Below are 5,042 nucleotides of genomic sequence, written 5' to 3' on the forward strand. Positions count from 1 at the left end.
CAGAGAGTGGAGAGAAGGATGAAAACGAGTGTATGTTTGCTGGTAAGATGTGTTTGACAGTTTGTGGTGTGGCAAATTGTGCACTGAGGTTTGTAATTTTATATGAAGTGTATATGTCTCACACTTACCAAAATATGCATTTTACCACCTCATGACATCATATTTCATAAATGTTCCGTATAATCATGTTTTTGCAATATACTGTTCTTTCTGAGATTACCTATTGAAAAGTGTGTTTGGTCGGGCACAGCAGACAACATTAACTAAGAATAGAGTGATTAAGAATTCATGTAATAATGGTCTTTTTCTCTGTACACATTAGTGGCCAATCAGACATGGCATTGTTGAGGATTGGGACCTCATGGAGAAGTTCATGGAGCAGGTCATATATAAATATCTCGGAGCTAAACCAGAGGACCACAACTTCTTCATGGTAGGTCGACTGTACATTCTAAGACCTTAAAGATGAGATTATGGAGTGTTTGGCAAAGTAATTTAAAGTGATTTGTGAAACCTATTCTTACCACTGAGAAACAGAGGAAGCCCATACATAACTGAAGCTATCATTGAAATATTTATTGTTTGCATAATGATAGATTATGCTGCTTTGTCTATACCAGAGTGCAACAGTGTTTTCATGTCACAAACAGGATGTTTCCAGTAGGTCTTCTGTATGTGTGCCTTTGTCTCGCTGCTCCATTTGATGATGACAAAACACCTTTTATATGCGCCTGATATTTTACATTACAAAAGACCACATTTCATTTATTCTGCAGACCTTTTGTGGCTGTTTATTCTGATGTTGCAGTGCAATATTTTCTCCTCAGACAGAACCTCCTCTAAATACCCCAGAGAACCGGGAATACTTAGCTGAGATCATGTTTGAAACTTTCAAAGTCCCAGGACTATACAGGTGCATCTCAATAAATTAGAATGTCGTGGAAAAGTTCATTTATTTCAGTAATTCAACTCAAATTGTGAAACTCGTGTATTAAATAAATTCAATGCACACAGACTGAAGTAGTTTAAGTCTTTGGTTCTTTTAATTGTGATGATTTTGGCTCACATTTAACAAAAACCCACCAACTCACTATCTCAACAAATTAGAATACTCCATAAGACCATTTCCACGACATTCTAATTTATTGAGATGCACCTGTATATTGCTGTTCAGGTAAACTTTTATGTCAAGTCAGATACGCAGATGACATAAACTAAGAAAATTGTGTTTGAAAGAACAATAATATATAATATATTAGCCTGCCAAATAATTAGCATTTAAATCTAATTTAATGGGTTGCTGGTAAATTTGACCAAGACTCCATTCTTAAGCTGCTTGAAAAACTGGTTTATCAATTTAATTATTTTTGAAATGTCTTCACTTTTTCTAATTGACATGTGAAAGTCTAGACCCTGAATATAAGACGACCACGTTTTTCCAGATGTATTTCCAAGAAAAAAACATTGTCTTATATTCGGGTCAATACGGTAGATTAAGTGAGATCTGTAAATAAATGTTGCTAGAGCTTTCCTCAACAATTTAGATGGCTGATTTCTATTTCTTTTTTTATTTCCTAGGCAGAAGGTTATGTGATCGGCAGCTGTATAAAGCACATCCCTATCGCAGGCAGAGACATCACCTACTTCATTCAGCAGCTGCTAAGAGAGAGAGAGAGAGATCGGCATTCCTCCAGAGCAGTCACTGGAGACTGCAAAAGCTGTTAAAGTGAGTATCAGCAGGGATGATATTCTTTTCTCTGGAATGCTTCATTCTGATTGGTGAATTGTGACATTGAGTGATCAAATATTTTTTTGTATAATGATATAAACTTATATTTCACAGTTTTCTGCTAATCTACATGCAAGATGAAATCATTTCAACTCAAATAAATATTTGATGTCAGTGTTTATTATGTGTTGGCTGTGTAGTAACTGGAATAATGTTCGGTCAGTGTACAGGTTCTGATTATCCTATCTGGATACATTTTATAGCCAAAAGACTGTGCATTATCCCTTACTTAGCCATTTATTTCTCTTTTTTCTTTCATGTTTTATTTTCTATATACTCTAGGTTGTTCTATGAGCCTTTAGATTAAAAAGAAATTCAAGAGTGTCATGCTTGCTGCATGCTTCATATTTATGTCTAATTCAGCTTTCGTACTCCTTACCTGCATTATTCTGTATTTTTTTTTTTTTCAGGAAAGGTATTGCTACATATGTCCAGACATAGGGAAGGAATTGACCAAATATGACATGAACCCTGGCAAATGGATAAAAAAATACAAGGGAATCAATGCTATCAGCAAAAATGAATTTCAAATAGATGTTGGATATGAGCGTTTTCTGGGACCAGAGATATTTTTTCACCCCGAGGTAAAAAGACCACACACTCTGAATTATTCAACATGTATACCCAGAATGACCTTTGGGAACTCTGTAGTAAAAGGTCTTTTCACTCTGTAGTTTGCCAACCCAGACTTCATGCAGCCCATCTCAGATGTAGTGGATAAAGTCATTCAGAACTGCCCTATCGATGTCAGAAGAGCACTTTACAAGGTGCAATGCCATTATTATCATGATGACATATTTGTGTAGGCCATGGGAACCCTGGTTCCTTCAACTAAAACCCAATAAGCTCTGTGACCAACAAAAGTGTATGATTCTTACACATTTTGTTCATCATGATAATCTTCATAAATTAACACAGCTTTAATGAATTTTAAATCATAAATGATATCTTGTGTGTTAACCAGGAGTCAAAGTTTAAGTTCAGTCAATTGACAAAAAGTTGAATGAAGACAAATTTCTTCAGACTTCCAAAGGCCGTAGAAGTGAATAAGAGGGTCCAGCTTTAAATGAACTTAGGATACAGAAAATGTAGTACTTATAGGCATAATTTCTACAGGTTCTAATAAGTTAACAGTACAAATATTTCTAGCAGAGTGCAAACATGATATGTTCATGAAACATGATCAATTCTTTGCTCAAATTAGGTTATCTGTGCATTTCTTTCTTGTGCAGAACACAAAAGAAGATAGTTTGCAGAATATTGGTAACCAAACAGTTTTGGTGACCATTGGTTTGATTTTGATTTTGGTGACCACATGACATTTCTCAAATATCTTCTTTATGTTCCACAGAAGAAAGAAAGTCTTCTATAGTTTTGGAATGACAAGAGGGTGAGTAAAGGATGAACTATCCCTTTAATACCAAAATAGATACATTGGATTTAGACAACTATAATTTCCTATTACCATTATGTAATACAAGAGGAGGGGATTTTAAATTTACCCCTTTGTTTATTTGATTATTCAGGATTATTCAACTTAAGTGGAAAGGAGTGTTAAACTCCAATGGCCACTTATACTCGTATCCTGGTAAATTTGCATTACATTAAGATAAATCACATTGCTTTATCCTATAGCTATAGATCAGCACAACTTCTGTTTTTTCAGTAAGTTTGTTAGCACCGACCCTGTTCATTACAATGTTCAGACTTCACTGTCAAGAGCAAAATTGAATGGGTGAAATCCTTAGCTGACCAGTGAATGAGCGATTACATTTGCACAATAATATAGGCCAGTGGCAAACATGCTATAGACATATTTTGATATCCAATTTGATCAAACTCAAAGTGTTTCCCTCTCTTTCCACAGTCCTTATTGGAGCGAGTTGACTTCATCTTGTTGTCTCTCCCTAGGCAGCTATTTCTAGTAATGCAAATGCAGCCTTTGTCTGCTTGAGTAGTGAAAGAATAAAATCTCTAAACTGTTAGTCAAAATTTTGTTTCCTAAACATCAAATTCACCAATAAATTTGGACTACAATGGCTTATTTAGCTAAAATCATGTTAAAAAAGTGTTTCAGGTTGATCTAGCTAATGCATATGTGTTTTACAGAGTAAACCTACAGTAACTAAAAAGTGATTGCTATGTTTTATTAAAAGGTGAGACGTCTTTTCATGTACATTTTCCCTCCCCTACAGTCTTCTTGGGTGGGCTCAGTTCTTTTATTTGTCCAGCAGGGGTCAGTGTTTATCCACCGAGTTCACAATTACTTTACACGGTCTAGAATAGAGCGCTTTAACTGATCCCTTCAAATGGGATGAACAACTCTGAAATAACCTCAGTATCCATTTCTATATCTCACAACTCACAGCCTGACTGAATAAATAGTTTTTTGACAAATTCAATTATGACACACTGATAATTAGTGCGCATCTACATCACAGTGCACTGAAATGATTCCTAGTCAGAAAACTTCACTGTGTACTATACTGAAGGAATTGGAAATTAAATGGAAAGTGCTTTGATGCTATTTTAGTTTTATTTTCTTTTTCTGCCAAGATTTCTTGAGGTGTAAAAAGTCTTGGCAGCATATGCGAACTAATCAACAAAGGCCTCTGAACAGTGATTGGTTAGTCTAGGGTTGTATGTATCTAGAACTGACATTAGGTATCTGTGTTAGGGAATGCTACTTCTAAAACTAATGCATTACAACATTGTGCTACTTAAAGCTGCAGTCCGTAAGTTTTGCCTCTTTGTCGCCATCTGTTTGAAAACCTGCAATTGCAGCTGTGTGCGGAATTATCTTCCTTGCGTGGGTTGCAATCACAGATGGCTCCAGCGCAGATGAATCTAATGTTTTGAGGAGTACGTGTGTGTGGCAGTCAGTCAGTCACCGCACCGGTGTGGATATTTACTGTACTTCGCAATCACAGATTCTAGCCTACGTCTTGGAATATATGACCCAAATAAGAATTTTCACCGTATATTGCCATCTGAACAAGTAAGTAACAAGTCTGCCACGTTTGTTCTGACCAACTGAGGAAAAAAGCATTACCATAAATCTCGCTACCAATGGTGATTAAATCTAAAGATCAGTTAGCTCATATCACATCAAACCGTTCAAATTATTATTATTGTTATACTTTATTCTCAAATCATTAATGTTAACAACATCAGCATTGGTGACTATGAGTATAGTGTGTATTAGCGTGTAGATTTCAATTTCTGCACAGTCTAATCTAATTGTCATACACTT

At 35.6% G+C, this 5,042-nt stretch overlaps 1 pseudogene; it reads left to right on the top strand.

Moving 5' to 3' along the window:
- LOC107755701 (actin-related protein 3B-like) overlaps window positions 1–2,637 on the top strand; it is a 6,692-nt pseudogene extending 4,055 nt beyond the window's left edge.
- Window positions 2,638–5,042: the final 2,405 nt, after the last annotated feature.

Source organism: Sinocyclocheilus rhinocerous, unplaced genomic scaffold (assembly GCF_001515625.1).
Source record: "Sinocyclocheilus rhinocerous isolate Xijiao unplaced genomic scaffold, SAMN03320098_v1.1 scaffold1193, whole genome shotgun sequence".
NCBI classification, from domain to species: domain Eukaryota; kingdom Metazoa; phylum Chordata; class Actinopteri; order Cypriniformes; family Cyprinidae; genus Sinocyclocheilus; species Sinocyclocheilus rhinocerous.